The sequence below is a fragment of the Oncorhynchus clarkii genome, chromosome 5 (genome assembly GCF_045791955.1).
Source record: "Oncorhynchus clarkii lewisi isolate Uvic-CL-2024 chromosome 5, UVic_Ocla_1.0, whole genome shotgun sequence".
NCBI classification, from domain to species: Eukaryota; Metazoa; Chordata; class Actinopteri; order Salmoniformes; family Salmonidae; genus Oncorhynchus; species Oncorhynchus clarkii.
The window spans coordinates 27,534,559-27,552,834 of NC_092151.1; the positions used below are offsets into that span (position 1 = coordinate 27,534,559).

The window sequence follows — 18,276 nt, forward strand, 5'->3', positions numbered from 1 at the left end:
CTTAACCGTGATCCAATGAATGTGCTGCTGGTGCCTTATGTGTGAGTTATGTACTATTAATAATATCATTATTGTACTGTCTAATAAAATGTTAAATAATTGACTTCCATAACAATATCCCTAGTTGTACTTTTGGTTGGAATAACAATGAACGACATTTCTTGTAGTCTCTCTTGACCTACAGTTAACAGATGCAGGTACGTTTCTCCCCTTCTCTTGCTTGTTTTGTCATTCAACATTAGGGATGTACTTTTGTGATTTGCATGGTAATCAAAGGCTGGGAAATAAATGTTGCGCTCTAAAGAAGGGAATAATCTTGCATGTTGAATTAGTTTTAGAACGGACACAAATCGTAGTTTTTTCACTACGATGTTTTCAAACCTATCTTTCTTCAACTACCTCTCTCTTTCCTCAACTACCTCTCTCTTTCCTCAACTACCTCTCTCTTTCCTCAACTACCTCTCTCTTTCCTCAACTACCTCTCTCTTTCCTCAACTACCTCTCTCTTTCCTCAACTACCTCTCTCTTTCCTCAATTACCTCTCTCTTTCCTCAACTACCTCTCTCTTTCCTCAACTACCTCTCTCTTTCCTCAACTACCTCTCTCTTTCCTCAACTACCTCTCTCTTTCCTCAACTACCTCTCTCTTTCCTCATCCTTCAAGGGGACAAGGAGAAACAGACAAACACTTGGATTACCCAGAAGAAGCACCAGATCTCAGTAAGCCTGAAGTTTGTGACCCTGGTGGTTGAGCTGAGCAGTGAGTCCTCTGCCCTTGTAGAGGGTCAGCAGTGTTTGTTCTATGTGGATTCTAAACTCAAGGAGCTTGGTCGATCAAATGTCAGCCACAACCAATGCTCCCTCCAAGTAAAGGGGTCAGAGCTGCCTGGGTGGAAGCCCAGAGGGCTGTGGTCAAAAGTCACCATCCAGTGTCATTATGAAGAGGAGAAGAAGAAAAGGCCATGACATAATTATGTTTTTATGTAGCTGCCTCACACTTTTCCTCCACTTTGCCACCATAGTGCTTTTTTGGTTTTCTGTGCATAAACAGTACAGTGGGCTGGCACACAACATATAAGCATGTTATAAATGAATAACAGTTGGAATTGTGGTTTATTGAAAGGATTTGATGATTTGATGTTTTCTTTCAAATAGTGATTTGTCCTCATCCCTTTGTTACAATAACAGGAAGGTGAAGATGATTTGTGCTATGCCACCGTGTCCCATGCTGGTGCTCCTCCATCCTACTCAGTCAAGTTTGAACAAGGCCATGACTATGCCACAGTGGTCATATACTGACCAGCATTGCTGAACTGAATGGACATGAAAGGACTTCCACATGGATAGATTGCTTGACTTTAACACCCCCATTTCAATTTTCTTTCCAAGAAATCTATTGCATAAATCTATTTGCAATGTAGTTGAGAGAACAATAACGTTTTTGTATTCCACCATCTGCTTAATTTCTGTTTGTCTCGTATGCACCTGTCAGCAGTGTTGCCAACTTAGCGACTTTGTTGCTATATTTAGCGAGTATTCAAAAATCTACTAGCGAAAAACTTTTTCTGGTGTTATTGGAGACTTTTGGAGACTCTGACCTGAAAGCACGTATCATTCTTACTCTTCTCAACGAGCAGCGGGTGCTGTCGTGGGCCCCACCCCCGTCCCAAAGCTCTCACGGGCGGCCCAGTCCTTGCACAGCAGTCCCTCCCAGCTGCAGTCAGAGCAGGAGATGTTCACCCCTCCATTTCCAGACGGCAAATGAATCGCACATGCGGGAAGCCTCCGCTGGCTGATCCCGCCCTGGCTTACATTCAGGGTGGGATATAAATGTAAAATGATTTTTGTCTAAAATGAATCACAGCGCAAAAATAAATCACTGCATTTGACTCACACAGCCTCAGTCACTTACTCACCTTGTCCACTGTGTGTGTGTGTGTGTGTGTGTATCTCTCTCTCTGAGACATAAGCTAAACATCTAGCTGGCTAGCTCATCATGTCTCAGTCTAAACTGTACACTCAAAAATACAGAAAGGAGTGGGAATCAAACCCAGAATTCAAAGGCTGGTTGAAGCCATTTATTGGAGATGATACACGGGCATACTGCCTGTATTGTAAGGCTGATTTCTACGCCAAACTTAGTGATGTGAAAAACACATGACAACTCAAAAACATACTCAAAAGGCAAAGCCTTATAACAGCTCCACCCAAAACAAGCTGCCATTTATGGTTAAAAATAATTACTCCGCAAAAAAGGCTGAGGCCACCGTGACATTAGCTATCGCTAAACACTGTTCCATGCTGGCATGTGATCACATTGGAGAAGCATGTAGATCTGCTTTCTCAGACTCCACTGCTGCCACCCACTTCAAAATGCCCAGGACAAAGTGCACAAAAATTATTAATGGTGTTCTAGCACCATACTTTCTGAAAAAGTTGGTCGCAGATGTGGGTGACCAGTGTTTCATCCTCCTGGATGAGTCCACGAATGTAAGTGTTTCTAAGTACCTGGGGATTGTGATAAGGTAGTTTAGTGACACCAAGCAGACAATTGTATCAACATTTCTGGGGCTTGTTGAGATGGAGGGAGGAGATGCCAAATCTATAGCCCATGCTGTTGTGGTTTTCCTCGAGAAGTGTTGTCTTAAAAAAGAGAAACTCCTGGGGATAGGGACTGACAATGCCTCTGTTATGACGGGGATTAACAATGGGGGCCATAAAGTGCTGAAGGAGGAGTATGGCATCAAATATCTGGTTCTTATTCACTGTGTGTGCCACTCTCTGCAGCTTGCTGTAAGTCATGCTTCCAATGACACCATCCCCCGTAGTGTGGAGTACTTGGTACGAGAGACTTATAACTGTTTTCAGTGTCTCCAAAGTGCAGGGAGGCCTACAAGGCCATATATGAGACCATCAACTGTGGGCAGAAACCTTTACAGATAACCAAGGTGTGTGCCACATGTTGGCTCTCCATTGAACCTGCGGTTTCACGCATTTTGGACCAGTGGGAGGAGCTTAGGCTGCATTTCGCAGTCACCAAGTCCAGTGAACACTGCTACATGGTTGAGGTTTTATACTCCATGTACAGTGATCCTCAAAACATATTGACCTGATCAAGCCTGTAAGCAGCAGGGTGCTGAATCCACTGGGAAATGTTGATGCACTCAAAGGGCCAACCAATAGATGGATACATCAGTACCAAACCGTACCTTGGTTACCTTTTTGAGTCAAAGGCAGCTGAGCTCCACCTTGCGCCTGAGGATGAAAACAATGTCAGAAAGCGATGTGTAGCCTTCACCATCCCCATCACTAATGAGTTGAGGATGAGACTGCCGGACAACATCGACGCATTGCAGTACATGTCAGTTTTTCATGTGGAGGAAACTTTAAAGCACAATAAGAGCCCTGGATAAATCGAAAAAATAGCCAAGCTCCTTGGCTACTCCCCTGCAGAGATAGACAAGATTGCCCAGCAATGGCGTGCCATCCATCTTAGTAAATGGAATGAAACAAAAAACACACTGGGCTTCTGGAGTGAGATTTCGAAGTTCAGGGATGCAGCTGATATCAACCCATTTCAAGAACTTGCCATGGCTGCTGTGTCTGTGTTGTCCTTGCCACACTCGAAGGCTGAAGTCGAGAGAGTATTCAGCCAGATGAATGTGGTAAAAATCAAACTTAGAAATTGGATGTCCTTGCAGACCCTTAACTCCATCCTGTACATTCAATATGGACTGAGGCTTGCTATGAGCACCAGCTAGCTGCCTGATAATGTTTTGCAGCTTTTTGGCACATCAGCTGCTTACTCATTTAAGTCAGCTCCCTCAGTTGCTGAACCTCCCATGGACAGCCTTGACTAAAAGGAGGGGGGACTGAAAAAAGGGCCAGACTAGTTACCATAGTTTTCTCACATTGCCATTGACAGTTTTTTCTATTGTCTATTTTTGGTCCATTTAGATTGTATACAAAAATTTATTTTTAAATGTTACATGTAAAAACTTTTACGATTAAAATTGTTGTAGGCTGACTGTTATGGTTAAACATGTTGACTTGTTGTAGGCTCCTAAGTGGACCATAAGGTTAAAAACCAAACCAAATTAAGAAAACTACACTAAAAAAAAATATATATATAAAACAAAGTGACTCTGCCAGAATGTCTCTTTTGGGTCACTTTTGGGTCCCAAACTCGAATAAAGGAGGAGTTTAATTTGTAGAAAGTTAATTTGTAGTTCTAAACATATGTAGGGTGTTTTTTACTCACTTTTTGTCTCTCCCACAACGTTATTCCTCTCTCCTACAGCGTCCATCACAATTACATGCACATGGCCAATTATGCAAATTAGGCCATGACGTCATTTAGCGACATCTAGCGACTTTTAGTAAGCCAATAGCTACATTCCTTACTGAGGAGTTGACAACACTGCCAGTCAGTCCGAGTCGCGGGAAACAGTAACATAGCGCACGCTATTTTTCGCTGACCAGGCACTCATCTTTGCTTACCTGCTGAAAGCTTCTAAATGTAAGCCATTTACTTAAAGTAATAATTACTTCATAGGATACTCTTTCGTTTCTCAATTAAATTGAAATCACATGTTAAGTCAGATGCTTTCATAAATTCAATTCTGTGGGTTAAAGTCTACTCCGAATGTGCACGGTCTGTGGGTTAAAGTCTACTCCGAATGTGCACGGTCTGTGGGTTAAAGTCTACTCCGAATGTGCACGGTCTGTGGGTTAAAGTCTACTCCGAATGTGCACGGTCTGTGGGTTAAAGTCTACTCCGAATGTGCACGGTCTGTGGGTTAAAGTCTACTCCGAATGTGCACGGTCTGTGGGTTAAAGTCTACTCCGAATGTGCACGGTCTGTGGGTTAATGTCTACTCCGAATGTGCACGGTCTTAATTTACACATATCAATGTTTTATTTACTTCAGTTATAAATCCTCCAGGAGCTGCTAGTTCCCCATCAACGTTCAGTTTAATCAAACCTGGTCAGGAGAAGACAAGCAGCAATGTCACAGCCCAAGGAAGAGGTGAGTAACATTGGTTTGGTTTTAGATGAACTGTGAAAATATTATCATGACAATCCTCTGTCTGTCTATTACTGTATTGTATCATTGTTTTATTTATTTTGGTTGTAAATCCTCCTGGAGAAACCAGGTCCAGTCAGTAGAGGATAGGTCAGTCAGTAGTATAACTGCCCAAGGAGAAGGTATATTAAATAAACATGGTTATTGTGAGCTCCTACATCTGTTTGTTGTTCTAAAAGTTTTTATCATGTATTTTAATAGCTATATAACTTGCCCGCATGATTTGTTTTCATCATAATTTTATTTCTGAAGTTGATTCGCAACAAACAGGTACACTTCTATTTCTAGAGATGAGGAGAAGCACCAACATCACCCCTGCAAACAACACCGCAAACGGCTTGCTATTCACATCTTCATACTGTATGACGCTCATGTCTATATCCATCAATAGAAAATACTTGTCAGAGAACATGAAGATGTGTGGAAATATACAGTAATGGAATTGTGGTCATGATCTAAGCTGAGATGTGCTACAATAAGCCATTGTGCTGCAACTGGTCCCCTAACACTCTGTCCCTAGCCCTCAAACCCAGATGGATGAGAACAAGATCTATCATACTACAATTTAAATAAATAACATGCCAATTGTACAATTTCTGGATATATTGCAAGATTCAAATAAAAATATGTCCAACCTTTAAAAGAAACTGGTGCGTCCTACAAGGAGTTGATGTCAATGTTATCCAGTACTATCACAGAAATATTCATTATTTGAGGAACAATCCATAACATTTCCTCCTGTGTTTTACCAAAAATGTGAAACAATTTATTGGTGGTGATGAAATAAAAAAACAACTAATATACACTGCTCAAAAAAATAAAGGGAACACAAAAGTAACACATCCTAGATCTGAATAAATGAAATATTCTTATTAAATACTTTTTTCTTTACATAGTTGAATGTGCTAACAACAAAATCACACAAAAATTATCAATGGAAATCAAATTTATCAACCCATGGAGGTCAGGATTTGGAGTCACACTCAAAATTAAAGTGGAAAACCACACTACAGGCTGCTCCAACTTTGATGTAATGTCCTTAAAACAAGTCAAAATGAGGCTCAGTAGTGTGTGTGGCCTCCACGTGCCTGTATGACCTCCCTACAATGCCTGTCCAACTCCTGGACAGTCTGTGGTGCAACGTGGCATTGGTGGATGGAGCGAAACATGATGTCCCAGATATGCTCAATTGGATTCAGGTCTGGGGAACGGGCGGGCCAGTCCATAGCATCAATGCCTTCCTCTTGCAGCCACATGAGGTCTAGCATTGTCTTGCGTTAGGAGGAACCCAGGGCCAACCGCACCAGCATACGGTCTCACAAGGGGTCTGAGGATCTCATCTCGGTACCTAATGGCAGTCAGGCTACCTCTGGCGAGCACATGGAGGGCTGTGCGGCCCCCCAAAGAAATGCCACCCCACACCATGACTGACCCACCGCCAAACCGGTCATCCTGGAGGATGTTGCAGGCAGCAGAACGTTCTCCACGGCGTCTCCAGACTCTGTCACGTCTGTCAGATGTGCTCAGTGTGAACCTGAGAAGTGGTCTGTGGTCTCCACCTACAGAACCACTCCTTTATTGGGGGTGTCTTGCTAATTGCCTATAATTTCCACCTGTTGTCTATTCCATTTGCACAACAGCATGTGAAATTGTCAATCAGTGTTGCTTCCTAAGTGGACAGTTTAATTTCACAGAAGTGTGATTGGCTTGGAGTTACATTGTGTTGTTTGAGTGTTCCCTTTATTTTTTTGAGCAGTGTATATTTGGATTCCTGATTTGCATTTCTTCAATGCTTGGATTTGCTTCCAAAAAACTAAGTTAGCCATAAATCCACAAAAGTAATGTGATCTATGGATGCAATCCAATCCATGACTTAGTTGGCACAGACAGATGTCTCTGACTGGAAATATGTATTATGTAACCTGAACAGACATGGATCAAGGTATCTGCCATTTCCTCATTTGGAGAAGCATTAGTCACCTCCATTACAAAGCTGTGAAAGTCGTGGGGTGAAAAATCTCAAACAAGAAACTATCCATCAAATTGTCCAACTACAAATAAACCCAATAGATCAGTAACTGAACTCATTTGATCATGTTAACGAGTGTGTTGTGTTGGGTTCTGAGAATATGAAAATATACTTATTCATGTCACTGATGGAGTGCTGAGGTTTAGAGGGTCTACACCAGAAGTTAATGGTTATAGGAGGAATCTATATAGTGTCACGCCCTGACCTTAGAGATCCTTATTATTCTCTATGTTTCATTAGATCAGGGTGTGACTCGGGTGGGAAAGTCTATGTTTTCTATTTCTTTGTTTTTTTGCCAGTGCGGTTCCCAAACCGAGTCAGCTGTTTATCGTTGTCTCTGATCGGATCATATATAAGTTGTCATTTTCCTTTTGGGTTTTGTGGGGTCTTGTTTTCTGTTTAGTGCCTGCACCTGACAGAACTGTTCACGTTGTTATTTTGTTTGAGTGTTTTTTGATAATAAAAGTCATGAACACTTTCCACGCTGCGCTTTGGTCCACTCCTTTCGACGAGAGCCGTTACATATAGTGTGCGCAATTAAGCTTGGAATGTGTTGATTGCAGGGAAGCAATTACATGTGGCAGGCATTGATGAAGGGAGAGAGCCGTGGATTATTGATGGAGGGGGATTGAGGTCAAGTCAGGTCACCTTAAGGGAGAAATATAAGTTTATGGCCCGTATCACTAGTGTCCTGCCTAGAAGTTGTTAGGGTGATGTTGCTGTTAAGCTACTGCATATCTAGTTTTGGTTTTGTTTATTTGTGTGTGTATACTATAAAGTAACTCTTTCAAAAGTCAAGAAGTTTATTTGATCAAATAATCACAAGAGTTCTCATATTGAAATAGCTGTGCTGAAATTACCTATATGTTCAGTAAGTTCCATTTAGGGTGGACCACATGCACAGCCCCATAGTGGTCAATGAAAATAAGGTCATTTTCTTCAGCGTCACTAGTGATCTGTCACAACATCACACGTGATTCTCCAAATCCTCCTCTGTAGGTTTTTCTGTGTCCTACCAAACACACATCAGTTTTCTCACATGACAGTCTATGTGTGGAGTTCACTTCACTGATGGAAGAAAGTGGAAAATATGTCTTTGTCTTACATTCTTCTCATTTGTGAGTATTCAATTATTTTGGTCTTTGGATCAATATCTCTTTACATAGATTTTAAGTTTTGGTAGTATGTTACTTAATGTATGCTTTATAACTTGTTCTAAGTATGTATGAGCCTTTATTATGCCTTATAGTAAGGCTTGTAAAATGTCTCACTAAGTTGTTTTTATCTTGTTCGAAGATGTTGCCGGTGTTGCGGTAAAAGAAAGTTGTGCAGGTACATATTACCAAATGTCACTTCTTTTATTGTCCAGCTCAACAGCTATTTATTTATTTTAGACATAAAAGTGTTTTTTTGATGACAAATTTGTACACTACTGTTTCACAACTAATATGGAGTAGCACAATGCTTAAAGTGCCATATCTTTATTAAAAACCATATATTTTTTGTTGCAAATAGAGAGACAAGGAAGTCATATTCCACATACAAATACGTTCTGAATCAAGATTCTTATCACTCATAATTTCATAGATTCTCTCTATTTCTCTTAACAGATTTGGTTCCCACTATTGTATTTTCCCCTGGGTACATCAATATAGCTACACCTGTTACAGTACACTGTGAGTCACCAAAAGGCACAGAGTGCAAATTCTACAGAGATCACGACCCCAACCCTATCAGAAAACTGGATTACAAGCAGGGTGCTTGCCAGTTCAAGTTGTTCTGGAATGAGTTGAAAAGGTGGAACAAGACTGAAGTAGATCTCAGCTGTGTAATTCTACAGAACAGAGAAGGTGAAACGATCAAAACCTCAAAACCTAGTGATGCTCGAAGACTTAATGTGGGTGGTAAGTGGCAGTTTTACAGTACTCCAAAGCACATGTTTACCAGAGTACACTTCCCACTTGTTAATTGACTTCATAAATTACTTTCACAATTTACAAACAGATCCAATTGGAAAGCCCATTGTTCAGGTGTTGAAGATTGGGAATTACCTCAATCTTCGATGTGAGGCCAAGGCTGGCACCTCATGCTACTTTAATCTGAACAATGGTGACTCACACTTTAAAAAACTACCCTACAAAGACAATGTCTGTGTGGGGAGAGTGGCAGAAGAGGAACTGCAGAGGAAGAGTAGCAGTGCTGGAGAGATCTTCATCACCTGTGCTGTGGAGCTGGTGGTAGAGGGTGAAGATACTATGACATCACAGCATAGTGAACCCCTCGGTATCACCATAGATGGTGAGGAAGACTTAGAGCCCATCAATGTCTGTGATTTCAAATGTGTCAATATTCTGTCAGTCTACTGTTGTATTGCAAGACTAATATATTATTAATTTACACATATCAATGTTTTATTTACTTCAGTTATAAATCCTCCAGGAGCTACAACGTTCAGTTTAATCAAACCTGATCAGGAGAAGACAGGCAGCAATGTCACAGCCCAAGGAAAAGGTGAGTAACATTGGTTTGGTGTTAAATTTAATGTGAAAATATTATCATGACAATCCTCTGTCTATCTATTGCTGTATTGCAAGACTAATACTGAATATAATTTATGTACATACTGTGTATATCATTGTTTTATTTATTTTTGTTCTAAATCCTCCTCGAGGCACCACTTCCATCCCACTTGGAGGTAAATTGGTCAGTCAGTAGTATAACTACCCAAGAAGAAGGTGTATTAAATGAACATGGTTATTGTTAGCTCAATTTGTTGAAATACATCAGCAAGTGCCTATTCAGATACTGTTTTTGATAGTGATGTCCCTTTCCTTTCCAGAATCCATCTCAGAGATCTCCTTCTACCAGTATACCAGTCTTCGTGCTGTTGTCTATGTTATCATTCTGCTGATGGAATTTGTTCTGTGTCTTCTCTGGTATAGACGTGGTGCATGCCTTCTCATACTCACAAATTGTAACGGATGTAGGAACTTCATTTCATTACTCTTTTGTTTCTGAGAATTTTCCTGCACAGCAGGAAATGCAAACTTGCAGTGCATTTGAGCTTTAAAAATATTTCTAAAGTTTGTATTTTCCGCTTTGAAATTTTCAAACTTGATTTGCCCTAGAAGAAATGTATCAACCCCAACAAAAATGTCCATTAATTTTCATCCACATGATAATTGACATTTCCTCTTACTGCAGGATTATTTTCCTGCTGTAGCAAACTGGCTCAAATTAAGATCCTACATCTGTTTGTTGTTCCGAAGGCTTTTGTCATGTCTTTAATGAGCTATACAACTTGCCCATGTGATTTGTTTTCATCATACTTTTATCTCTGAAGTTGATCTGCAAGGTAATGTCAAACGGAGGTAAGAGTGGTCTATTTATTCATAAATATTTTCTCATGCATGTTTCTATATTATCTGTTTGAATGTACTGGTGAATTGTCTGTCTTGACCAAAACCCATCTAAGCTGCAATATGTGTGTGTAGAACAATGCTCTTTACTCCCCACTGCTTGTTAATGTATTTTATATTATGCAAAGTGTTTCATGTGTAATGAGTTTATATGTCTAAAATACAGCAATTTTATTAGCATTTCATTTTGTTCTGCTCATGGATGTTGTGTTATCCAGTGGAAATAGAGCTTGTACAGTATATTGTAAATCTGGTTGGAAATGTTTATTTTTTGTTGAAAGTTGAGGAGCCACTCTGAGAGGAGACAGCATTGTGTTCAGATTACACAGCAGTTGAGTTTCAACGGTCTTCAACGGTCCGATGACTCATGATGTTCACTGTTGTACCTGAGATTTAGCAGAGTGTGTCGAGTCTGTTTGTCACATAGATGTGACCACAGTGAGGGTACTGATCATACAGGTACACTTCTATTTCCAGAGATGAGAATCACCAACATCACCCCTGCAAACAACCCAGCATACGGCTTGCTATTCACATCTTCATACTGTATGAAGCTCATGTCTATATCCATCAACAGAAATGACTTGTCAGAGAACATGAAGAGGTGTGGAAAGACACAGAAATGGAATTGTGGTCATGATCTAAGCTGAGATGTGCTACAATAAGCCATTGTGCTGCAACTGGTCCCCTAACACTCTGTCCCTAGCCCTCAAACCCAGATGGATGAGAACAAGATCTATCATACTACAATTTAAATAAATAACATGTCAATTGTATAATTTCTGTATATATTGCAAGATTCACATTAAAAAAATATCCAACCTTTAAAAGAAACTGGTGCGTCCTACAAGGAGTTGATGTCAATGTTATCCAGTACTATCACAGAAATATTCATTATTTGAGAAACAATGCATTACCTTTCCTCCTGTGATTTACCAAAAAATGTGAAACAATTGATTGGTGATGAAATAAAAAACAACTAAAGTATATTTTTATTCCTGTTTTGCATTTCTTCAATGCTTGGATTTGCATCTAAAAAACGAAGTTAGCCAAAAATGCATAAAAGTAATGTGATCTATGGATGCAATCCAAGCCATGACTTAGTTGGCACAGACTGATTACTCTGACTGGAAATATGTATTATGTTAACTAAACAGACATGGATCAAGGTATCTGCCATTTCCTCATTTGGAGAAGCATTAGTCACCTCCATTACAAAGCTGTGAAAGTCGTGGGGTGAATTAATCTCAAACAAGAAACTATCCATCAAATTATCCAAATTCAAATAAACACAATACATCAGTAACTGAACTCATTTGATCATGTCAACGAGTGTGTTGTGTTGGATTCTGAGAATATGAAAATATACTTATTCATGTCACTGATGGAGTGCTGAGGTTTAGAGGGTCTACACCAGAAGTGAATGGTTATAGGAGGAAGGTATATAGTGTGTGCAATTAAGCTTGGAATGTGTTGAGTGCAGGGAAGCGAAATACATGTGACAGGTATTGATGAAGGGAGAGAGCCGTGGAGGGTCTGATGGAGGGGGGTTGAGGTCAAGTCAGGTCACCTTAAGGGAGAAATATAAGTTTATGGCCCGTATCTCTAGTGTCCTGCCTAGAAGTTATTAGGGTGATGTTGCTGTTAAGCTACTGCATATCTAGTTTTGGTTTTGTTTATTTGTGTGTGTATACTATAAAGTAACTCTTTGAAAAGTCAAGAAGTTTATTTGATCAATTAATCACAATAGTTCTCCTATTTGAAATAGCTGTGCTGTAGTTACCTATATTTTCAGTAAGTATAATGTAGTGTGGACCACATGGACAGCCCCTTAGTGGTCAATGAAAATAAGGTCATTTTCTTCAGCGTCACTAGTGATCTGTCACAACATCACTCGTGAGTCTCCATATCCTCCTCTGTAGGTTTTTCTGTGTCCTACCAAACACACATCAGTTTTCTGACATGACAGTCTATGTGTGGAGTTCACTTCACTGACGGAAGAAAGTGGAAAATATGTATTTTTATTTTATTCTTCTCATTTGTGAGTATTCAATTATTTTGGTCTTTGGATCAATATCTCTTTACATGGATTTAAAGTTTTGGTAGTATGTTACTTAATGTATGCTTTATAACTTGTTCTAAGTATGTATGAGCCTTTATTATGCCTTATAGTAAGGCTTGTAAAATGTCTCACTAAGTTGTTTTTATCTTGTTCGAAGATGTTGCCGGTGTTGCGGTAAAAGAAAGTTGTGCAGGTACATATTAACAAATGTCACTTCATTAATTGTCCAGCTCAACAGCTATTTATTTATTTTAGGCATAAAAGTCTTTTTTTGATAATATATTTGTACACTACTTTTCACAACTAATGTAGAGTAACACAATGCTTGAAGTGCCATATCTTTATTATGAAATATATTTAGTTGTAAATAGAGAGACAAGGAAGTGATACTCCACATACAATTACATTCTGAATCAAGATTCTTATCACTCATAATTTCATAGATTCTCTCTATTTCTCTAAACAGATTTGGTTCCCACTCCCACTATTGTATTTTCCCCTGGGTACATCAATGTAGCTACACCTGTTACAGTAGGCTGTGAGTCACCAAAAGGCACAGAGTGCAAATTCTACAAAGATCATGACCCCAACCCTATAAAGAAACTGGATTACAAGCAGGGTGCTTGCCAGTTCAAGTTGCTCTGGAATGAGTTCAAAAGGTGGAACAAGACTGAAGTAGATCTCAGCTGTGTAATTCTACAGAACAGAGAAGGTGAAACGATCAAAACCTCAAAACCTAGTGATGCTCGAAGACTTAATGTGGGTGGTAAGTGGCAGTTTTACAGTACTCCAAAGCACATGTTCACCAGAGTACACTTCCCACTTGTTAATTGACTTCATAAATTACTTTCACAATTTACAAACAGATCCAATTGGAAAGCCCAGTGTTCATGTGTTTAAGATTGGGAAATACCTCAATCTTCGATGTGAGGCCAAGGCTGGCACCTCATGCTACTTTAATCTGAACAATGGTGACTCACACTTTAAAAAACTACCCTACAAAGACAATGTCTGTGTGGGGAGAGTGGCAGAAGAGGAACTGCAGAGGAAGAGTAGCAGTGCTGGAGAGATCTTCATCACCTGTGCTGTGGAGCTGGTGGTAGAGGGTGAAGATACTGTGACATCACAGCATAGTAAACCCCTCGATATCACCATAGATGGTGAGGAAGATAGAGCCCATCAATTTCTGTGATTTCAAATGTGTCAATCTTCTGTCGGTCTACTGTTGAATTGCAAGACTAATATATTATTAATTTACACATATCAATGTTTTATTTATTTCAGTTATAAATCCTCCAGGAGCTACTAGTTCCCCATCAACGTTCAGTTTACCTGTTCAGAATGAGACAAGCAACAATACCACAGCCCAAGGAAGAGGTAAGTAACATTGGTTTGGTTTTAAATGAGCTGTTAGTGGTCCTAAGAACTTCAAAATACAAGTTTAGTGAATGACTCTCCTTCTAAATGTACAGCTATTGATACGTTTCTAACATCTCTAAACTGTTAAGTATCTCAATAGTCACTATTAGTAAGTCTTATTTGCACTAACATACTAGTCATTGTAAGGTCAGGATATACTGTACAGATGAGTCACTGTCAGTTTCATTAGGAGCCTCATTCACTAACCGTTTCTTCAGGTACAAAGTTCCTCGTCGTCATAAGTCTGGGTGCTGGTTCCCTTTTCCTGGTTCTGCTAGCTGGGTCTGTGCTGTGTGTTTTCCAATGCAAGTGTGGTGCGTGCTTTCAGATTGGTCTACTCATAACACATTCTTATTTTGCTCCAAATGCTACTTGGAGTTATGTTCAAAATTGCTAAATTATCTCTATGTATCTTTTGAAGGGGTTCAAGGCAGGCCTGTAAATACTGGGTAAGACTGGTGTATTCATTTTAGATGTACATTATTTTTCTTTATTCATTTACGGCTATATCTTTCTGACTGTACTGCATTGTCTCGACAGAAGCCCACCTGAACAGCAAGACCAAACCCCACCTTGTGTCTGTGAGTATGAGAGTTAACTAAACCACCACTGCCTTTATCTCCTTTTGTTCAGTGTTTTATTTTCCCTCATTCTCTCATATTAAACAGATTCTGTCATCACAAAGCCTTCTAGGGATGAGGTGAGTTGGTTTGAACCAGTGCAGTGTGAAGTAGCCAATATGCACTTTACTACCAAAATATCAAGCAATATTGCAAATAGCACCAAAGACAACCCTGCTGTGCACACAGCTCAAAGTGACTTGAGCTCTCTCTTACAGGAAGAGGACACTAGTCTGCAATACACTACAGTGACATATACCAGTGACCGAGCTAGTCTTCAATATGCAACAGTGACCGGTAACCAAGTTGGACCTGGGCGCACCAAGATCAAGTTTGAAATAGCTGGAGAGTACACCCTCTTAGCAGAATCATAGAAGAATAAATATTTACTGGATAACATGTTTTGCCATAGTTTACAGTTACAATCCTATATTTTGTTTTCATATTGGATCATAATTTACTCATAGTACAAAAACAAATCCTGACACAACATCAAAGACTAAAGATATCTACTCCTTTCTGAAAACAAGCATCTTCAACTATTTGTATTTTAGGTTAAATGAAATAAATGAAAAGTACACTTTGTCTGAAACATAAAATAAATATTTTCCATAATTGAGTTACCGAATCTAGTCAGCAGTCACCAATCAGTAGTCACCAATCTATTTCACTCCTTGACAAGAGTCAATATAGACTCAAAGCCACAAGAGGGTAGAACACATGTCAAACTTTGCTTGTTACATCTCTACATCTCTCTCTCTACATCTCTCTCTTTAACCATGTCTGGTGTATATTCGTTTTCAGTGGTGGAAAAAGTACTCAACAAACATACTTAAGTAAAAGTAAAGATACCTTCATAGAAAATGACTCAAGTAATAGTAAAAGTCACCCAGTAAAATTCTACTTAAAACGTAAAAGTCTATAAGTATTTGATTTAAAATATACTTCAGTATCAAAAGTGAATGTATAACTCATTTCAAATTCCTTATCTTAAGCAAACCAGAATGCACCATTTTCTTTTTATTCTTCTTTTTTACAGAAGGCCAGGGGCACACTCCATCACTCAGCCATCAGTTACAAACAAATCATGTCAGTTTAGTGAGTCTGCCAGATCAGAGGCAGTAGGGATGACAAGGGATGTTCGGCTGATAAGTGTGTGAATTTGACAATTTTTCTGTCCTGCTAAGCATTCAAAATGTAATGAGTACTTTCGGGTGTCAAGGAAAATGTAAGGAGTAAAAATTACAATGTTTCTTAAGGAATATAGTGAACTAAAAGTAAAAGAAGACACAAATATGAATATAGTATAGATACCCCAAAAACTACTTAAGTATTACTTTAAAGTATTTTTACTTAAGTACTTTACACCACTGTTACTTTAAAAAATATGTTTTGTTATTATCACAGTTTACTTACAGTATGTGACTTTACTTCCACCTGTTGATACACTACCTCCATATTTCCTCTCTCTGCTTCCTGATTTTCTGCTACCCTCTTCCTGTAGTCTGTCAACATCTGTTCCTCTCAGACCAATTGTAAACCCACATGATAATTGCAACAATTCAATAATATTTTAAATATACTTTTTGCAATAACAAGCGGTTCCTGCCAGTTAGGCCTGTATAGGCCCAACCTAATCTGGAATACCCAGAACAAAATCTTGCATGAACATAACTCTCATAACCTCTGTGCTCCCGACAGACGTAACATGTTCGTTACAGATCTTAGGACAGATATGCCCACCCAGATCAGTCTTATCTACCCCTGCAATTGGAGCACATTACAAACCTATGACAGATATAGGTATGATAGTGTATATGAAAATGATGCACCATCACAGAAGGGTCATAGGTGGGAGCTATTGTTTCACCATAAAAGGAGAGAGGGGAGACACAAAATACAGTGTGTCACTCTCACACTCACTACTGTGGCATTGCCTGAGTCATTATCTACAACCAACAGCTCCTGTGTATATTTCTAAAAACATTTTCGAGAGCATGTGAAGATAGTCGCCCCCGAAAGCATTTCTCATTTCCATATATCCTGTTTCACTTCTCTCTCTGTATTATACATAATAACAGGTGGCAGGTTTAAAGAACTCTTAACTGTGATCCAATGAATGTGCTGCTGGTGCCTTATGTGTGAGTTATGTACTATTAATAATATCATTATTGTACTGTCTAATAAAATGTCAAATAATTGACTTCCATAACAATATCCCTAGTTGTACTTTTGGTTGGAATAACAATGAACGACATTTCTTGTAGTCTCTCTTGAACTACAGTTAACAGATGCAGGTACGTTTCTCCCCTTCTCTTGCTTGTTTTGTCATTCAACATTAGGGATGTACTTTTGTGATTTGCATGGTAATCAAAGGCTGGGAAATAAATGTTGCGCTCTAAAGAAGGGAATAATTTTGCATGTTGAATTAGTTTTAGAACGGACACAAATCGTAGTTTTTTCACTACAATGTTTTCAAACCTATCTTTCCTCAACTACCTCTCTCTTTCCTCAATTACCTCTCTCTTTCCTCAACTACCTCTCTCTTTCCTCAACTACCTCTCTCTTTCCTCAACTACCTCTCTCTTTCCTCAACTACCTCTCTCTTTCCTCATCCTTCAAGGGGACAAGGAGAAACAGACAAACACTTGGATTACCCAGAAGAAGCACCAGATCTCAGTAAGCCTGAAGTTTGTGACCCTGGTGGTTGAGCTGAGCAGTGAGTCCTCTGCCCTTGTAGAGGGTCAGCAGTGTTTGTTCTATGTGGATTCTAAACTCAAGGAGCTTGGTCGATCAAATGTCAGCCACAACCAATGCTCCCTCCAAGTAAAGGGGTCAGAGCTGCCTGGGTGGAAGCCCAGAGGGCTGTGGTCAAAAGTCACCATCCAGTGTCATTATGAAGAGGAGAAGAAGAAAAGGCCATGACATAATTATGTTTTTATGTAGCTGCCTCACATTTTTCCTCCACTTTGCCACCATAGTGCTTTTTTGGTTTTCTGTGCATAAACAGTACAGTGGGCTGGCACACAACATATAAACATGTTATAAATGAATAACAGTTGGAATTGTGGTTTATTGAAAGGATTTGATGATTTGATGTTTTCTTTCAAATAGTGATTTGTCCTCATCCCTTTGTTACAATAACAGGAAGGTGAAGATGATTTGTGCTATGCCACCGTGTCCCATGCTGGTGCTCCTCCATCCTACTCAGTCAAGTTTGAACAAGGCCATGACTATGCCACAGTGGTCATATACTGACTAGCATTGCCGAACTGAATGGACATGAAAGGACTTCCACATGGATAGATTGCTTGACTTTAACACCCCCATTTCAATTTTCTTTCCAAGAAATCTATTGCATAAATCTATTTGCAATGTAGTTGAGAGAACAATAACGTTTTTGTATTCCACCATCGGCTTAATTTCTGTTTGTCTCGTATGCACCTGTCAGCAGTGTTGCCAACTTAGCGACTTTGTTGCTATATTTAGCGAGTATTCAAAAATCTACTAGCGAAAAACATTTTCTGGTGTTATTGGAGACTTTTGGAGACTCTGACCTGAAAGCACGTATCATTCTTACTCTTCTCAACGAGCAGCGGGTGCTGTCGTGGGCCCCAGCCCCGTCCCAAAGCTCTCATGGGC

At 39.5% G+C, this 18,276-nt stretch overlaps 2 long non-coding RNA genes across 2 annotated transcripts; both read left to right on the top strand.

Moving 5' to 3' along the window:
* Nucleotides 1–12,509: 12,509 nt before the first annotated feature.
* On the top strand, nt 12,510–13,587 carry LOC139409929 (uncharacterized). Its single transcript, XR_011634443.1, has 4 exons — nt 12,510–12,574; nt 12,753–12,788; nt 13,062–13,361; nt 13,462–13,587. It is a non-coding gene; the product is annotated as an uncharacterized lncRNA (long non-coding RNA).
* Nucleotides 13,588–16,751: 3,164 nt separating this feature from the next.
* Nucleotides 16,752–18,061, top strand: LOC139409930 (uncharacterized). Its single transcript, XR_011634444.1, has 4 exons — nt 16,752–16,775; nt 16,902–16,931; nt 17,258–17,313; nt 17,782–18,061. It is a non-coding gene; the product is annotated as an uncharacterized lncRNA (long non-coding RNA).
* The last annotated feature ends 215 nt before the right edge of the window (nt 18,062–18,276 follow it).